The following is a 19,647-nucleotide window of genomic DNA, read 5'->3' on the forward strand; positions in this document are numbered from 1 at the left end:
TTTCCTTTACCTTTCGCTTCCACAATCTTCTCCAAGATTTCATCATTGATTTTCTCATCAACAATCACCACTTCATCATCTATGTTGATGGCAACCCCCTCACCTTGTTTCTCAGCATCCTTGGTGAGAGCTTTCTGAGGTAACTCCTTACCACTCCTGAGGGTGATAGCTTTCATGGTCTCCTTGGGGTTTTGCTCAGATTTTCCAGGTAAAGAACCTTGTTGGCGATTTTGTTGAGTGTTCATGGCAGCAAACTGGTTCTCCAAGGTTCTGAACTTGTTGTTGAGCTCATTGTAGCTTCCATCAATCTTTGCGTGAAGGTTTTTCAACTCATAGCCAACATGCTTCTCACTTCTTGTCTGAGACTCCAAGATTTGTTTTAGTAGGGCATCAGTGCTGCTGACTGGAGGAGTAGAGGTAGAAGTAGTAGGTTGTTGTTGGGCAGGTTGTTGTCCTTTGTTGTTGAAACTGGGAGGAGGGTTTTGTTGAGGCTGATAGCTGCCTTGCTGGTTGTTCCGAGGCTGATAACCACTCTGTTGGTTGTTGGGGTAAGATCTCTGTTGGTAGTTGTTGTACTGAAAGTTTGGCTCTTTCTTGTACCAGCTACCATTGTTGTTGATGAAGCACATCTCTTCTTGCCCTTCCAAACCATCAACTTCCTGGACAACAGGTGTGGCGTCTTTGTTTGGGTTACCAACAAAGTGCAGCTGCTCTTGGGTGGCCTTATCAGCAATGAGAATGTCAATCTTATCCTGGAGAGCCTTTAACTCCCTCCTCGTCTGCTTGTCATCTGTTCGACTGCCTCTGTCGTGGTCTCCACTGTAGACAGCATCACTCTTTACCATATTGTCAACCAGCTCTTCTGCATCTTCCTCAGTTCTCCCCAAGAAGAACCCATTGCTAGCTGTATCCAGTCTGGCCCTGTACTTAGGAAGAGCACCACAGTGTGGGCATTGAGCTTGGTAGCCCTTGAATCTCTCGAAGGCTTCACTGAAGCCTTCCAAGCCTTTCTGTTGAAAACTGGAGATCTCATTTCTCAGCTTAGCAGTTCTTGAAGTAGAGAAGAACTTCTCCAAGAAAGCTTTCTTGCAGTCATCCCAAGTGGTGATTGAGTCACTTGGCAGAGACTTCTCCCACTGTCGTGCCTTATCCCCAGAGAGAAAGGGAATAACTTCAGCTTCAAGGCATCCTCAGACACACCATTGGTTTTTGACAACCCACAGTAGCTGTCGAACCTGTCCAAGTGATCAAATGGGTCCTCTAGAGCCAAGCCATGATACTTGTTGTTCTCGATCACGTTGAGGAGTCCTGATTTGATCTCAAAGTTGTTGGCTGCTACAGCTGGTGCTCGGATTCCCAATCTATGACCATGAATGTTGGGGCGGTCATAAGTGCCAATGGGTCGAGCTGCTCGCTGTTGGTTTTGAGGAACGTTGTTGGCATCATTTTGATGTATGTCTCCCATATCAGTATCCAATCTCTGCAAGTGAGACTGTTGCTCTTCTTCTCTTCTCTTTCTAGCACACTCTCTCTCTAAAGCTCTGATGTCTGCGGCTCTTGGAACTAGGTTTGATGGACCCCTGCTCCTCAAGTTCATACACCTGTAAATTAAAGGGAGGTGAAGAAGGAGAATCAGTAACTAAAGAAAATTAAAATGACTTAGTCTCAAGCAAATGACTAAATCTCAATGTTCAAATCTACTTAGAATTTGGCAACAGCGCCAATTTGGTATTAGAAGTTTTCAAGGCTCCTAAGACAAATGTTGTAGTATAAATGATTGTCGAACCAATTCCAAGGGATTTCAAGCACTGAGAATGCAAGTACTTACTTAATCTAAGTGCCACCGATGATTTTAAAGGTTTTCTAAACTAATGATTATTACTAATGCAGTTTCAGAATAATAAAAAGGGTAAATGAGTTGACTTTCTTAACTAAGGAAATGAGAACTCATGGGCATAGGAATTAGACCTTGGGTGATCAAGTTTCGAACTAAGGATGACAAACGAACAATCAAACTATGAACCTTAAGCTTAGGCACGATTCTAAACAAACTCTATGTCTAGATGAATGTTCATTTACTAACACATTTCAAACAACAAATGTCTTCGGTTGAATAATATGGAAGCAATCATTACTAACAGGTTTAAGGCTATCTTAGCATTTCTAACAACAAATGTCTTTGGCAAAATATGCTAAAAGCTTAGAAGAGTTGTTTCAGGCATTTCATCGAACACCTTTTGGGTGGGAAATGCCTAAAGATCAACTTTTGAGAAGCTAACTCAGAAGATGCATTATGATTACTCTACTAGCAAGGTTTTGGAATGATCTACTCTAAAACATCCTAGCTCTAACCTAATCACCCTTAATCTTCCTAACCCATGAATTCAAATGGTGATTACTCACTACTCTTCATGATTCCTCTTAAACCCATTTTGGATTTCAGATTAATCATACAGAGGGATACAACAACGAATTGGAAACACAGAATTGCAATAACTAGATGAACAAAGATGATTCAAGAGATGAACTTTCCAAAGGTTTTTCTTAGAACAAAAGATAATCTCTCTGGTGGCTGCCAAGAGTACTTAAAACATAGGTTTTCAGAAGTAAAAACGTGCATAATAAAATGACCAAAAGGCCCTTGAGTAGAAATGAATTCGAGTAATCAGACGTCGCGCAGCGACTTCCAGTAGTCGCTCCGAGAGGTCGCTCCAGGCTTCGGGAGCGACCTGGAGGGGTCGCTGCGAGACGTCGTTCTTCGCGAGCGACCTCGCTGCGTCGCTCCGGTCAAGTCACCCCGGGTGATGGAGACGCGAGCGACCTCGCTGCGTTGCTCCGGTCAAGTCGCTCCGGGTGATGGAGACGCGAGCGACCTCGCTGCGTCGCTCCGGTCAAGTCGCTCTGAAAGGGTGTCATAGCGACTTCACTGTGTCGCTCCGCTGAGGTCGCTCCCATGCACTGCTCGTCCAATGATCACCTTTTTCACCTCTTTTGAGCTCCAAATGCACCCAAATGTCTCCAAGAACTCCATGTGGTACTCCAATACCTGATAAGGACTCATGTATGCAAAATGCAACCTAAACATGGCTAAACCCTAGTCTATATGATCAAAATGCACATGGATGAATGGATAAGACAATGAAAATATGCAAGATATCAGAATGCTTTGGGTTTCAAAAGGGAACGAATCCTGATGAAAGAAGTGGCGCTTCATGTGTTGAAGAGAATATGTATTAGCTCATGTACAGTGAAGAGGACTCGAGTGTTACATTATACGGGTACGTCTATCCCTAGCCTCTCACGTACCGGAGACGTTTGGGAAATAGGGACGACACTGGGACGGCTCAGAAATGTCCCCATGACTTCTCGAACAATAGCCCCTTGACCTCGAATTTCCATATAAAGTGAAGGGACGGTGATGTGTATATGGGGACAGACGATATATGGGGACGTTTCTGAACACATGAATTTAACATTTGGACTTATCTATGGATATATTAGTTGTGAAAGATTAGATGCACAAGGTAGATAGCTAATTTAGCTATATACTTGAGAATCCAGAATTTTTTATAATTTTTTTTATGGAAGTCAATTAAAACAGAGAAAATATATGCTTGAAAAGAGGTAGAAAACTAAAAGAAAACCAGAAAACGCAGTCTCTCGAGTAACAACAAGAAACTATATTTTGGCAGTACTAGAAAGAAAATATAGTGTATCTGAAATGATCAACATAACACTCTGTGATATGAAACCAACTGTGATATGCTCTGTTTCACGACAAAAAGTGGAGAAATAGATTCTGGGATATGTCGATGTACTTAATATATACTATGTATTTCTTGTACTTAATATAGAGAAACTATTGAACTTTATATAACAAAACATATAATTAATGTCACATTTTTTTGCCACATATTACTATTATTATTATTATTATTGTTTTGCAAATTAACGATGATTCCAAACTGTTGAATGTTTGTTGCAAAATTCGCAATATATTTGTTTTTGTTGCAAAATGTTGCAATTTAGTAATGAAAACATGCAACATCTATTATAGTTGTGATTTTGCAATAAATTTGTAATGAAACTGCAACAAATATTTATTATCGCAAAAATATTGCAATAATTATAGCAAATTATTAACGAAAATGGATGTTGCAATTTTTCTGTTGCAGTATAACTATTTTCTTGTAGTGGAGATCTCATCCGACTGAACAAAGCCGTGAACCACTTGGAACCACGAACCGAGAACCACACACGAGCCACAAGCGGGATCCAAAACCGATCCAACGAACTGAAACACCTAAAGCCGGCGACGCAAGATTGAGAGAGCCTTCACCCCCCAGAGACAAAACCGACGACGGCGGAACTGAAGAAGCCTCCACCTCCCGGAGACAAGGACCGGCGGCGACGGAGCTGTAGGAACCTCCACCTACCAGAAACGAAACATCAACTGGCAAGACGAATAGCTTAACCGCGCCAAACCTCCACACGACCGCGCCTTTACTCCAGAAACAGATCCGCCACGGATGGGACCTGAACCAGAGCTCAGGCAAGGCGGAGGTCAGAGGAGACGAAAGAGAAGCGAAGGACCAACATCTTTTACGGTAGCTCGAGGGGTTCCGGTGACGGCACGCACGCTCACGCGCCGACAGCTCGCCGGAACCAATCTTAGATCTACTTTTTCTCTCTACGGCACGCACGATCTACTTTCTCTCTCTAAACGATGTCTATGATTGACTCAGAGAGTAGAATACCAAAGAATTTATGATTAAAGAAAGTGCGTAAAATAAGAGATATAGACATTCACTACCTCACTTTCATTGATTCATGCACACCTTTCATTTTTATAGCTCTCTTCCAATCAAAATCCTTTTCCTGTCCCACTCTCCTCGTTTTAACTGTATACTAGATTTTGATCCGTACTTGAAAGGACGGATATATTTTTTGTTTTACATTTTTTTCAAAAATTAATTTTCATATTTGTGTTTTAATCATATTTGTGTTTTTTGTAATCAATTGTGTAAAATATTTTTTGATTAGTAAGAAATTTTAATAATTGTATTAAAATAGTTGGACTAAACCTACATCAATATGTCATGTTTCTGTTTTAATAAAATAGTACAAATATTCAATCTATGCTTGTCGTTGCATATCTACTTATTTAAGATTTCAGATTAAATTAAAATAAAGTAATGGTCTCTTTAAAATTCATTAGTCCATTTACTTAATATAATCGATGTTTTTTTGACATTTAGTATATTCAATTCTATGTTGTTTTATTAATTTATAGAGTTATTAATTTATATTTTTTTTAGATTTTTCTATTTTAAAATATATTTTTATCTAAAATAATTTTTTTTTTATTTTAGTGTATATATATTAATATGTTTTTTTGAAATTGACATTTTATATTGATTTTATTATATTATATGGTGTATATAAAATATGCTTCATAGAATTTAAATATGCTTTTATATAATTTTACTAAATCACCTCAAAATATATTAAGTGTTAAAATATAAAGATAATTCAGTTGAGAATATAAACAAACAATATAATGGTTGGTTCGTACTTGTATAAAATGTGTATACATATAAATTATTATTTTATAATTTTAGTGGGACTATATATTTACATATAATTTTCTAAAAAAAATATTATTTTATTATTTTATCGATTTATGTCATATTTTGAACTGATACAACTTTATACCAGAAAAATTACTAATTTATAATATTTATTAATTTGTCGAGTATTAATTTATGCAGTTTCTATTCTACATGTGTTTGTTACATGTAGGTTAATCCATCCTATATGCGGTAGAAAATACAATACAAGTAGAGCTACAAATTTCATATTCTGATACCCTCAAAAATAAGATGGCTAGTTAATTAGAATTGTTGGGTAAAAATGGATAATATCAAGTTTATCCTGATTCTTGATTTACACAAAGTAACATCACTTCAGCACGGAAAAAATGAAACTGGACAGAAAAATAAAATACATTTTATGTATGTGATTTTATATGCAATGCCATACCATCAATAAAAGTATCTATTATCTCGAGTGGCATTATAAACAAACAATTGTTGTCAAGCAGTAGATGCAAAGGGAGGGGAAAACAGTAGAAGACGGCAGGTTGTCCAACGGTTCAAAACTGCCGCCAAATGTACGACACGGTTAGCTAAAAAACACGTCATCCTTTAGAGGATTCCGACATAATAACACACGTTGGAGAAAACGTGTTCGTCTCACCAAGAAAGTGACCACCACGAGGCGTGGCGTGATTTTGTTTTAGACGCGTTTCAAAACGGTCAATCAAACGCTTTAACCGACCGCACTAGATGAGTTGAAACTTCTGATTGCTTTAATTATTTGCTAACGGAATCCGATAATTTGAGTGTTTTACATATCTTTCTATTATCTATACCTCCACCCTCTTATTTTTCATTCTATAATATAGTTTAGAGTAAAAATGCTCCAATGGTATTCGATTTTTTACTCTATAATAGTGTAAAACATGGGTTTACTCTATATATGCAGTAATGTGTTCTTTTTGTTCATCACTCTATTTTCCACTCTAAAACAGAGTACCATTGAAGTATATCATAACTCTATTATAGAATTACTTTATTTTAGAACAAAAAATAGAATAAACCATTAGAGATGGTCTAAAAGACATATACCCCAGATTTCATGAAGAAAATACTCATCAAAATACAATTTTATTAAAATCTCTAATTTTTGGTTAAAAAGTCTTCAAGATGTCATTAACAAAAAGTAATATCTATCTCGAGAATATATATTCACTACAAGAAAACAGGACCTTAACGACAACAGTATTCGTAGCTAGTTGGTCGTAATATCATTACGACCAATTAACTTCGAAAATTGATTGGTCGTTAGAAGTTGGTCGTAATTAATTATTAGAAACACATTGGTCGTAATATTCTAACTAGACATATTAATCGTACACTGGTCGTAACCTTACGACCAATTTACCTCTAATGTCGATGTTTATTAGTCGTAAGGTAACGACCACTTTACATTGACTTTAGATGTTCATTGGTCGTAAATTTGACCAACTTTATTTATTTATTTTCGAATTTTGTATTTATTTACGAATTTTATATATTAATTAAAATCAATTTAAATTTAGTTTGATTTAATTTTTTTAATTTGATAAAATTAAAAGAAAATATCTAACATTCAAAATACAAATTAATTAAAACCGAAAAAATAAGCATTAAGGTTTATTTCGTCGAAGAAGTCGGATGATGTGCCTGAGGTAGAAGCTGATAGATCCGGCTGTCCGAAAAAGGTACTCCCGTAAGAGTTTCTAGGCGCAAGGTTCCTAAGTCTCTTTTTACCGCTAGCCATAGCAATATCGTCAATCTGAAAAAAAAAACCAAAAACAATAGATGGTTATAAACAATTCAAAATTTTCATATAAAAATAATCTAAACCTATTTTAATTCCATGATAATCTAACTCCATCCTAATCTACTTCCGTCTTAAACTAATTCCAAACCTAATCTAATCACCTAACTAACCACCTAAAACTTAAAAAAAAAAAAACTTACTTAGAGAGAAAAGGGAAGTCGTTATTTAAGAAAAGGGAATGAGCACCCAGATGGCTTCGCGAGGTCCGAGTATATATATAGAGTTTTGGTGTTAGTCGTAAATGAGTTGTAATATTACGACCAATGAGAGACTAGCGGTCGTAAAGAAGACGTAAATTTAAGAACAATCGGGGACCAAATAATATTACGACCAATTAGAGACTAAATAAATTTTTTTATCTATGACCAATTAAGGACTAATAGTCGTAAAAAAGAATTAAAATTACGACCAATGTGGGACGAAGTCCTTTACGACCAATTAGAGACCAATGTGGGAACACTACAAGAAAACATAATATTAATGACGGGCAAATTTGTAGTAACTTCCTCGTAAAAGAGACTTTACGAAGAATTAGCGACAAAACACGTTTCGTCGTTATTCGTTCGTCGTAAAGTATATTTCCTCGCTAATTCGTCGTAAATTAGCGAGGAAATATTTCGTCGTAAAAACAAAGAACAATATTCGTCGTAAAAACCACGTAAACTTTCCAAGTAAGGAGGACACTACATTTCCTCGTAAATACCTCGCAACCATTTCCTCGTAAATACCTCGCAACCATTTCCTCGTAAATACCTCGCAACCGTTTTCTCGTAAATACCTCGCAACTCTTTCCTCGTAAATTCAACGTAAATATTTCCACGTAAAATACTCGTTACACTTTCCTCGTAGTGTTGACGTAAATATTTCGCTGGTTACTTCCTCGTAACTTTTCGACGTAAAGTAGTCGTAATTTAGTTACGAATTTACTTCGATTTTGATATTTCCAGAATTAAAAAATATAATAAAAATTATTTAAATATTTAATAAAAATCTAATTTAAAAATAAAAATAAATACGAAAATATTTTATACATAAATAAGTTTTGAATATAATACAACCAACGAAAAGTAAAAAAAAAAAAAAAACTAAGGGTCGTTCATCACCCGGTGGAATTCCTCACTCCTCCTCTCTACATCCGCGTCGGCATGTGTGTCGGATGATGACTCGTCTGGAATGGGATTTTGTCGTCGCATGTTCCTCAGCAAGGACTCCCATTCCAGATTTGTGGCCGCTATAACGTCCAAGAAGCCCTCGACTCCACCCACACGAGCTGTGAACGCAGTTCGCGTCGAGTCCAACTCGTTAGGCAGCTGAGTGACTTCATCTTCCCGTGTCTGACCATAAGACGATGTCGCTCTCGGAACATCGTTGACGGAACCAATCCCCAACGTACGTCCCTTTTTCTTAGATACAACCTTAAAAACAAAAAATAAATATTGTTAGTAAAATGTTAAAGTTAAATTAAATGAATAATAAAAAAATTTAAAATTTCAAAAAATTTACCTCCTCGTAAATCTTATCCATTTCAAGTGTGGATAAGGTGACGGGTAATCCGTCGGTGGACTGCTGGGCAGCTAGGTCTGGCGGTCTTCAACGTGACCAACCAAGTCGTTGAAGATCTGCTCGGACCTAGCATCTAGAAATTGACCCGCCTTGTTCTTGTGGGTCCTCTTGTAAAGTTACAAAAGAGACGGGAGTTCTCCCGTCTCTTTGGGTCCTCTTGTGGGTTCTCCCGTCTCTTTGACCTAAAAAACATTTAAGAAAGTTAGATTATATATATATATAATTAATTAAATTAAATATTTAATTACTATTTTCAGACGGACACCGGCGTGGGGTTTTTGACCCGTAGAGTGAAGCATCGGCCCGTGGCCGTGCTCATCTACCGTCTGACGGGAGGTGGAGCAAGATTCGGTGACTCAAATGGCGTCAGGATCCCGCCAATAACGGATGAGGCCATCCCACACATCCGTGGTGAGCTCAGGGGGTTTTCCACGCTCATACCCCTTCACGATCCAGTCACCCTTCCAGTTGGAGACCGTGTCCAACAAGCGTTTTTACGCCTTCGCGTTAAACGCTTTCTTCACCCTCTCATTGACCCCCATGGACCAATGGTATTTTTGTTGTAACACGAAAAAAATAAATTAAGAATTAGTTTTAAAAAATTTAAAATTCTAAATCATAAAAAAATTAAAGTATATATAATTAATTAATAGTAACTTACAGCGAAAATTTTGAACCACGTCTTTCTGACGTGGATCGGCGTCTTTTTTCAGTTTGGATGTGGTTCGGAGAAGTAACCTTTGATCGTCTCGGTTACGTTCCGAGCAACACATCCGTCAACCCCAAACCTGAAAAAAAAATTTTAATTATAAATTATTTATTATTGTTATAAAAGAATTTTAAAAGAATTTAAAAATAAAATGTAACGTACCACAAAGTTCCGTCCGGTCGGTCGGGGTCTAGGACTGGTAAGCCTTCTCTGCCTGGCTGAGCGAGAAGGTCTTCGACAGTGTACTGCGAGTAAGGAGCACTCGGCGGCACCATAAAATTGGGATGAATCCCGGCCGGCATCGGAGGAGCCATCGGAGGAGGCAAATGATCATGAGGAGGCGGTGGTGCAACTAATCGAGGAGTCGATGGTGCACCAGAAGGAGCGGACCGAGAGACTCTCTGAGAAGACTGAGTCTCGGGGACAGTCTCTGGACCCAAAGAACCGGGAGCTGAAGAAGACGGGTCTAAACGACTACTAGGCTCACCGAACATCTCTCTGTAATGGGGAGTAAGTCTGTTCTTTCGAACCGTCTGGAAAAAAATTTAATTTTAAAATTAACATCAACAGTAATTAACAAATTCTATAATTAACCACTTAATCAATACTAACTAACATAAAATCCGTAAACCTATCTAAATTTCCTACACTAACCACCTAATCTACCCTAAACTCATAAAATTAGAGAGGAAATAGAGAGAGCGTACCATTGCTACGAAAGAGAGAGGAAGTTGAGACGAAATGGAAGTGAGAAGCTTGTGTGTATATATAGAAAATTAGGAATCGTCGTAAATTCGTTGTAAAGTTACAAGGAACTCGCGAGACCCGTGTTTTTTTTACGAGGGTTGTCGTAAATTCGTCGTAAAGTTACGAGGAAATCGCGAGGCCCGTGTTTTTTTACGAGGAATTAGCGAGACACACGTTTGGTTTTCTCATAACGTACTCGTTCATTTACGAGGAATTAGCGAGGCCCGCTTTTTTATTTACGAGAAATGAGACGAAGCTAATTGGTCGTAAAACCTTTCGAAATTTCCTATAAATACTCACCAGTTTGCTTCTCAAATCAAAGATAAACTCACCAATATACTTCTCAAATCAGAGATAATTACTCACCCGTTTGCCTCTCAAATTAGAAAGATTTGAAAAAAAAAAATTAGAAGAAAGATACTGGAACACATGTGGGCGGAGACAAGGCTAGACTTACGTAGGTCTCTCCTTGTTTCTTCCCACATGTGATTCAAATATCTTTCATCTCTTCTTTTTTCAAATATTACAACGGTAGTCCCTAATTGGTCGTTCATTTACGAGGAATTAGCGAAGCCCTGCTTTTTAATTTACCAGGAATGAGCGAGGCCCGCGTTTTCTTATTACGAGTTGTTTACGACTAATACGGCTTACATGGAATTAACGAACCCCGCGTTCTATATTTTTAAAAATCGTCGTATGTTCCTCGTTAATTTACGAGGAAATCACGAGGATTATGTTTAAATCCCTAAAATCCAAAACCCCAAACCCCATCTTCCTTATCTTCTACTTCATATATATTCAAAACCCCATCCCCATCCTCCCTTTAACCTCAAATCCATTTCAAACCCCAAATTCTAAAACCACAATTCCTTAACTTATAATCTCAATCTCTTCTTTCAAATTCAAACCCCCCATTACCTTACACAAAATTAAATTATATAAATAGATTTTCATGATTAAATGCATCAAATAACATGCATTAAGTCTGAAAATCAATGATATTAAAAACAAATACATCAATCGGATACATGAACATTCTCGTCATCACTAGAAACATCATCATTTTCATTAAACTCGTCTTCAACAACTTCGTCCGTGGTATCGTCAGTAAGATCTTCGTACTCATGATTATTCGGATCAATGAGAAGGATGTCACCAATTTGTTGTTCAGGTTCCTCGACTTCATTTATCTGTTCTTCTTGCAATGGTGGTTCTTCTCCACTGATGATTCGTCCATGAGGTGTAACTTTGATCACGGCTAACCAATTTATTCTCGATTCTCTCATCCGAGGGTATGGAAGGAAGCTAACTTGGTCTGCTTGTGAAGCTAAGATGAAAGGCTCGAATTTGTTGTACCTGCAAAAATAAAGACAACGTAGAAATTAATCATACAGATCATGTATGCCAAAAAAAGAATTTGTTGTACCTTCGTCCACCATTGACATCAACTACACCGAATTTGTTAAACCGAACACCTATGTTGACGATGGGGTCGAAGCATTCATATTTGAAGTGGACGCATTTCAGCTTCAATAACCCTGAGAATTTCACTTCAATAATCCTATGCAAGATCCAGTAGAAATCTGTCTCGCCTTTCACACATATTCCATAGTTACCGGTCGTCTGTTGTCTACCATACTCATATGTATGGAAAGTATAGCCTCGTGTGAAATACATCTGTGATGTGGTGACCTTTGCAAGTGGAGCTTGAATGACTTCGTGAAACCACATAGGGTAATCTGCGTCGTCGTTATAATCAACCTGCGAAAATAAAGAGAACATTAAAATACAGATCATGTATGAAAGAGTTTGATCGATCAATCTGCAAATGGTGATGATAAGAGTTTGAGTTAATGCATGATTCTTCAACCACTTAATAAAGTGTTGATCTTTCCTTCTGTCTACGTCACTTGTTGATATTCATGGGAATGTTTCTTCGACTTGAGAAACAAATAAGCTGTAAAATCAAATTTTATATTAATTAATCTTTGGAAATTATATTTCTTATACTTATATGTGTTAGAAGTTTTCATAAAATACGTTACCTTTCAAAATAACGCATCAATGGATCCTCGCAATTGAGTAGAATATAGGTGTGTGCACTATGAGCGTTTTTTTCACTCGACCACCAAACCTCTTTCGATTTCTAACCGATTCGTCCAATCTGGCTAAAGATGTCTGGAACACCAGCAACTGCATATGTTGGCGCGAATCAACACCATCATCATATCTTCTTGGAGCTCTTTTCCGGGTACGTACTTTTGATGGAAAGTACGATGTGAGGTGAGAAGTTTCTTCCGTCAAACTTCCAGCAATTATAGAACCTTCAATTTTTACGAGGTTTTTTGCTTTTCCCTTCAAATATTTCATGGCACGCTCATACTGATACATCCATCTGTAATGTACAGGTCCACGAAGCAATGCCTCATGTGGGAGGTGGACAGCTAGATGCTCCATGACATCAAAAAATGCCGGAGGAAATATCTTGTCCAAGTTGCACAATAAGATGGGGATGTTCTCGTGAAGTTGTTCCACAATTTATTCTTTAAGAGTGCGTGTGCTCAGATCCCTGAAAAATGCTCCAATGCCTTGTATATTCTAAAAACAATTAAACACATTAGTAATCATATATTATTGCAAACTAAACCATTAATTATAAAATTAATGCGTTATAATATACTACCTGCAAGTGCTTCATGTACGTTTGTTGGAAGTAGCTCCGCAAATGCAAAGGGAAGTAGTCGTTGCATAAAGACATGACAATCATGACTCTTCGTCCCGGAGAACTTTTGACCATTTTCAACACATCTAGAGAGATTTGAAACATACCCATCGGGGAACTTCACTTCTGATGCTACACAGTTGAACAACACCGACTTTTTTTCTGAAGACAATCTGAATATCGGAACGGGAACTTGTCCATTGCTTTTTATATGTAACTCACTTCTTAAGCAAATATCCGGCAAGTCCAACCTCGATTGATGTTGTCTTTTGTCTTCCCTGGGACATTCAATATTGGATTCATGATGTTCTCGAAGAAATTCTTCTCTATATGCATCACATCGAGGTTGTGGCGCAGAAGAAGATCCTTCCAATATGGCAACTCCCAAAATATGCTCTTCTTGTGCCAGTTGTGCCGAACACCGTAAAAATCAGGCATATTACCAGGGACATGCCAATTACCACCACAACGAACTGTTTCGTTAGCTCCGTAGTAGTCGATTTGTTCAATTAGATATGGAGGAAGAGTGTCTCACAACCCTTTTGTGCCTAAACAATTTCTTATTTCTTCGGTACGGATAGCCAATGGGAAGAAATTGACGGGACAATCGAACCAACTTGTCTTCCTACCATTCTTCAGTTGAAACGCATCTGTCGTTCCATTACAATATGGACAAGCTAATCCCCCATGTGTAGTCCATCTAGTCAACATCCCACATGCAGGAAAGTCACTTATCGTCCACAAAAGCATCGCTCGCATCGTAAAATTCGTCTTCGTTGAGTAGTTATACGTCCTCAGCCATGTTGACCACAAATCCTTCAACTCTTTTATCAGTGGTTGTAGGAAAACATTCCGAGACCTTTTTGGATGGTTCGGACCAGGTATTAATATGGTCAAGAATAGCAACTCCCGTTGCATGCACATCTCCGGTGGTAGGTTGTATGGCGTAAGAAAGACTAGCCACAATGAATATTGTCTCCCTGACATTCCGAATGGACTAAATCCATCTGTGCATAATCCAAGATACACATTCCGGCTATTGCTAGCAAATTCCTAATGTATTTTGTTAAAATGTTTCCAGGCTCTTGCATCTGATGGATGAGTCATCTCACCATCCGTCTGAGTATGCTCGGCATGTCATCTCTATCTGCTCAGATTGATACAATCTTTTCAATCTGTTTGTAATTAGTAGGTACCACATCCTTTGGTACGGTACCCTATTACGTCCTCGTCCTTGCGGCTTGAATCGTCGCTTCTTGCAGAATCGACATTCTTCTAACTTCTAATCATCTCCCCAATAGATCATGCAATTGTCGATGCAAACGTCTATCATCTCCGAAGGCAACCCAAGACTATAAACCAGTTTCTGAATCTCATAATAAGAATCAGCAGACACATTGTCTTCCGGAAAATACTCTTTAAACAAGTCTGTCCATTCATTCTTGCAACTTTCAGATAGATTGTGATCAGTTTTAATATTCATCATTCTAGCAGCCAACAACAATTTAGAGAGATCTTCTCTACAACCACTGTAAAATGGCTGATTCGCAGCATCTAACATTTCATAAAAAAAATTTGCATCTATGTTAAGTTCTTCTTCTTCATCTTCATCATGAGCTACAAATGCATCAACCACCATATCATGAACCCTATCATAATCTACCATCTGCTCCTCCTGATGGTAACTATGTTCATTATGCAAATGATGATCAACCGGTTCTTCCTGAAAATTGCTATTACTACTACTAGCATCATTCTCATAATTATAACATTCTCCATGTTGAAACCAGATATAGTAATTTGGCGTGAAACCTCTATTTATTAAATGCTTCCAAGCATTTTCACGATTTGCCAATTTCGAATTGTTGCATTTCCGACAAAGACAGAACATTATACCGCTTTCTTGGGCGAGCGGTGTGGAATCTTCTTGATGCATAAATGTCTCCAGCCCTTCGAGGTATTCTTTCGTCACTCTCACGTTAGCATCTCTGTGCATATACATCCATCTCCGCAACTCGAAAATATTCCCGGAGCCCGACATTTTTTTTCTTTCACGTTTTTATTTTTTTTCTTGTTGGTGTGTTTAAAGTGATGTTCAAATGTCCATATTTATAGGAAATTTTCGAAAGTTGAAATTTTACTATGAATTTACGACGAAATTTAGTTAAGTAGCCGAAACAAAAAACGTGTTACAACTATAAAGTTGGTGGACTCACAATTTTCTCGTTAAGTAAACGTAAAATATTTCTTCGTAAAGTAGTCGCTACTTTTACGTCGAACTTACGAAGAAACCATCTTTCCTCGTAAAAACAACGTTATGGTACATCATTTTTACGACGAAATTGTTTCCTTGTTATTTTACTACGAATTAACGTTGCTTTTAAATTTCCTCGTAAGATTCTCGTAAAGTCGACGTAAATTTACGAGGATTAATTTTTCTCGTTAAATTTTGTCGCTATAGTTGTGTTTTCTTGTAGTGGAAGAATTAAGATTAGTCGTAACTGAGTCGTACTTTACGACTAATTAGCTTCGTTTTGTGTTTATACCCTAATACCGAAACCCCAAATCCCAAACATCATAAATTTTATACACTTCTAAACCCCAAAGTACAAATATTTTTTTTTAAACTAAGTTCATATATAATTGAGCAAACATGATAATAAGTTATATATTATTTGTAATGCAATACAAAGAGTTTAATAATATAATAAAATACAAACACTGTAACATAATCAAACTCGATCACTCGTCATCATAAATATCATCCAAATCATCATTTTCTTCAAATTCATCTTCGGTGGCTTTGTCTGTTGCATCGTCTGGAAGTTCTTCATATCCCTGGTTGTGTGGATCAACAAGTAAGATATCATTTATAGCTTGCTCAGGTACTTCTACGTCATTTACGGCATCTTCTTGTAAAGGCGGTTGTTCATCAGTCAAGACTCGGCCCCGAGGTGTAACTTTTATAGCGGCTAACCAAGATATTCCAGATTGTCCGATCTTCGGGTATGGAATAAAACAAACTTGGCATGCTTGAGATGCCAATATGTAGGGTTTAAATTTGTTATACCTCTGTGTAGCATTTATATCAACAACTCCAAACTTGCTATACCGAACACCTCTATTTACGGTGGGGTCAAACCAGTCACATTTGAAGAGAACACATTTCAGCTTCACCAGGCCGGGGAACCCCACTTCGATGATCTTTTGTAAGATTCCATAGAAATCAGTTTCACCTTTCACACATACTCCATAGTTCATTGTTGCTCGCCGACTTCCATATTCGTAAGTGTGAAAAGTGTAGCCTCGTGTGAAATACATAGTTGCTGTGGTGACCTTAGCGACCGGACCTTGTATCAATTCGTGAAACCACTGAGGATAGAATGGATCATCATAATCAACCTGGATCATCAACATATATATATATATATATATATATAACTTCATTAATTATATAATAAATAACATATTTACGTTTGATAATAACTTAACCACGAATTTGTAGCTACGTTTCTCGTAAATTGGTCGTTAATCAGATGGTAGCTTGTCGATGTAATTTAGTCGTACATTTACGACCACATTACGACTACCTGAAAGTGTGGTCGTAAATGCGAAGTTAGTTTACGACCAATTTACGACTAAACCTTTTAGTAGCAAAATTACGTCTAAGTTACGACGGACTTTAACATAGTCGTAAGTTAGACGTAACGTCGAAGTTAATTTAAGACTACATATTTGTAGTCGTAAATGGTAGTCGTTACTCTCACGTTTTCTTGTAGTGATTATACAGTTTTAAATCAGAATAATAACTTTCCACATACACATATGAAGTTTTATATGAAAAATACTTAGTCATTCATACACAAAATAGTTTACTTTAAATCCATACTGGTGTATTTTTTTCTACTTTTATTTTGCTAATTCTCATTGTTTATTATTTTTTGCCAAGAAAATTTAATAGAACAATCTAAAGTAAAAAAGTCAGAATAGTAACAGACTAACGGCATTAACCTAAAATTATGTTATATATCTCCAATCGCGAATTTTATTTTTGTTATTTAACATTATTGCGAGTGTATTAACTGCTTTACGAGTTTGTAGTTTGATTGGTCGAAAAGACACATACTGAAAGCAATACATGATATTTTTCATGTAACTCGTTAAAAGCAAACACATGTAATTAATGAAAAGGATAGGCCACGTTAGTACATTCCGTTTAGCTTCCTGTCAACATGTATAGTGTTTCACCTACCAATTGTAGTCAATTCTTTAACTATATACAATGTTTTTCATAGTATAGAAATGTGTTTTTTAAGAGAAAAAACTGTACTTTTTATGGGGTTTAATAGAAAAGAAACAGTAGTATCAGACCCATAGTATAGAAATGTTAAAGGAAGTTTCTTGGTAACATGATTTGCAAGCGATCGATGAAAAAGAACTCAATTCCAATTTTGTTAGCTCAAAGCCTTGATGCAAGTTTGGTTGGCATCTTCTCCAAGTCTTCAGATAATTCAAGAATCTTTTTTGTTTGTTTGTTTTAAGGAACGGTGGAATTTGATTGTATATATATATATACGTATTCCACTAATGCTCTATCATACGTGAATGAAATGAACCAATATGTCGGTGATAAAATAACTGTATTTCAAAAGCCCAATTATTGTTTGTGGTTTTTGCTTTTGTAGAAACCATTTTTCATCCAATCAAGTTTTTGGTTTTAGTTTTTGTTTTTATAAAAACCATTTGAGTTGCTAATCAAGATTTTCAATAAATAGATTCCCTAAAATTTAGGGAAACTAGTTTTTGAAAAGTTTAACCAATTTATGAAGAAAAACCAAAAACCAACTTTTATGAGCTTTTATGAAGAAAAACAAATTTTGATTTTTTTTGTTGTAGAAACTACTACATTGTAATTAATTAATAATTAATAAATAATATTTTCATAAAAATTAAAATTATCATAAATATTTTGTACATTAGATATCATTTAAACAATAATGTGAAATATTTTAATTTGTGTTTCATATCTGTAAATAAATTTATATATTTTATAAATAATATTATTTAATTTTAAAACTTTGTTATTAGTTTCTATAAATAAAACAATTGAATAATTTTAATAATTATTAGTCACATTAAAAATAACAAAAAATTATATAAACATAATATGTTTTATTAACAAAATATATTGTATAATCCTGAATTATAAAAATTGCCATTCAATTTTAAGAAAATATAAATAATTTATATAAGAAAATTTATAATTAGTTTCAAAATTTTATGTATTTTTATTTTTGTATCATTTATAATATTTATATAAGAAAAACTATTTCTATTCAAGTTTTAAAAATTAAAAAATAATTTATATAAGAAAAATTTCTAAGTTGTTTCAAAATTTAATATTTTTATTTTTTTGTAATTTTATATATATATTATGATTTATATTTTACTATAATATATTTTTTATAAAAATATAATAATTAAAATATGTTATTGTATTTTATTTTAAAATAATAATCACAGTATTTTGATAAATTTCAATTGTAAAATCTAAATATTTATTTCTATTTTATTATATTATTTTAAAGTAATGTATTAGTTAATTTTTGAAAATTTTAAAAAAATACAGCAAATCCAAAAACTAAAATCTAAATCTAAAAACCAAAAACCAAAAACCAAAAGCTGAAAACCAAAAACCAAAATCTAAAAACCAAAAGCTAAAATCTAAAAACCAAAAACTAAAACTAAAAACTATTGAAACAATCATCACCTTAATTTCATTTCCAGCAGCGTTTTTTATCTATCTTTTCGTTTCCTTTTCGTTGTTAAATAAACAGTGATTTTGTTGGATTTTGCTAGAAATAAATTCTTCGAACCCCTCGTCAAATACATAATAATATAATTTTTATAAATAGAGTATTTAAATTAAATATATATATATATATATATATATATATATATATATATATATATATATATATATATATATAATTTTTTGATAAAATAAATATTAATAGTTAGAATGAACATGTTATTATTGATATTTTAAGTATAGTTATACGGGTTATTTTAACGAACATGAAAAATATTTATTAAATATAAAACTAACTGAACAAAACATAAAACATACTTCAAATTAGACTTAGACACTTAAGTATCCGTTGGGATATAGATGGTTATTTTAAATTTCTGTTCTAATTTATATCACACCATATATCTCATTCCAGTAAATTTGTAATTATAAATTGGGTTCGAATATAAGTTTTGGTTCTAATTTGTATCACATCCTAAAAAGTCGTATATCGTTTGGATTTGGTTTATATTGGTTTGGTCCGGATACATCCGAATTTAAACTCAAAATTTAAAAACAAAACATAAGAAATAAATACTTATTTATATATAACTGGATATTTATGGAGTTATTTAAAATTTAAATACTTACTTTTAGATATCATTTCAA

At 35.3% G+C, this 19,647-nt stretch overlaps 1 non-coding gene across 1 annotated transcript; it reads left to right on the forward strand.

Annotated features, from left to right (window-relative positions):
- The first annotated feature begins 936 nt into the window (after window positions 1–936).
- Window positions 937–1,043, forward strand: LOC125584754. The gene has a single exon (XR_007321663.1). It is a non-coding gene; the product is annotated as a small nucleolar RNA R71 (small nucleolar RNA).
- The last annotated feature ends 18,604 nt before the right edge of the window (window positions 1,044–19,647 follow it).

The sequence above is a fragment of the Brassica napus genome, chromosome C3 (assembly GCF_020379485.1).
Source record: "Brassica napus cultivar Da-Ae chromosome C3, Da-Ae, whole genome shotgun sequence".
Taxonomy (NCBI): domain Eukaryota; kingdom Viridiplantae; phylum Streptophyta; class Magnoliopsida; order Brassicales; family Brassicaceae; genus Brassica; species Brassica napus.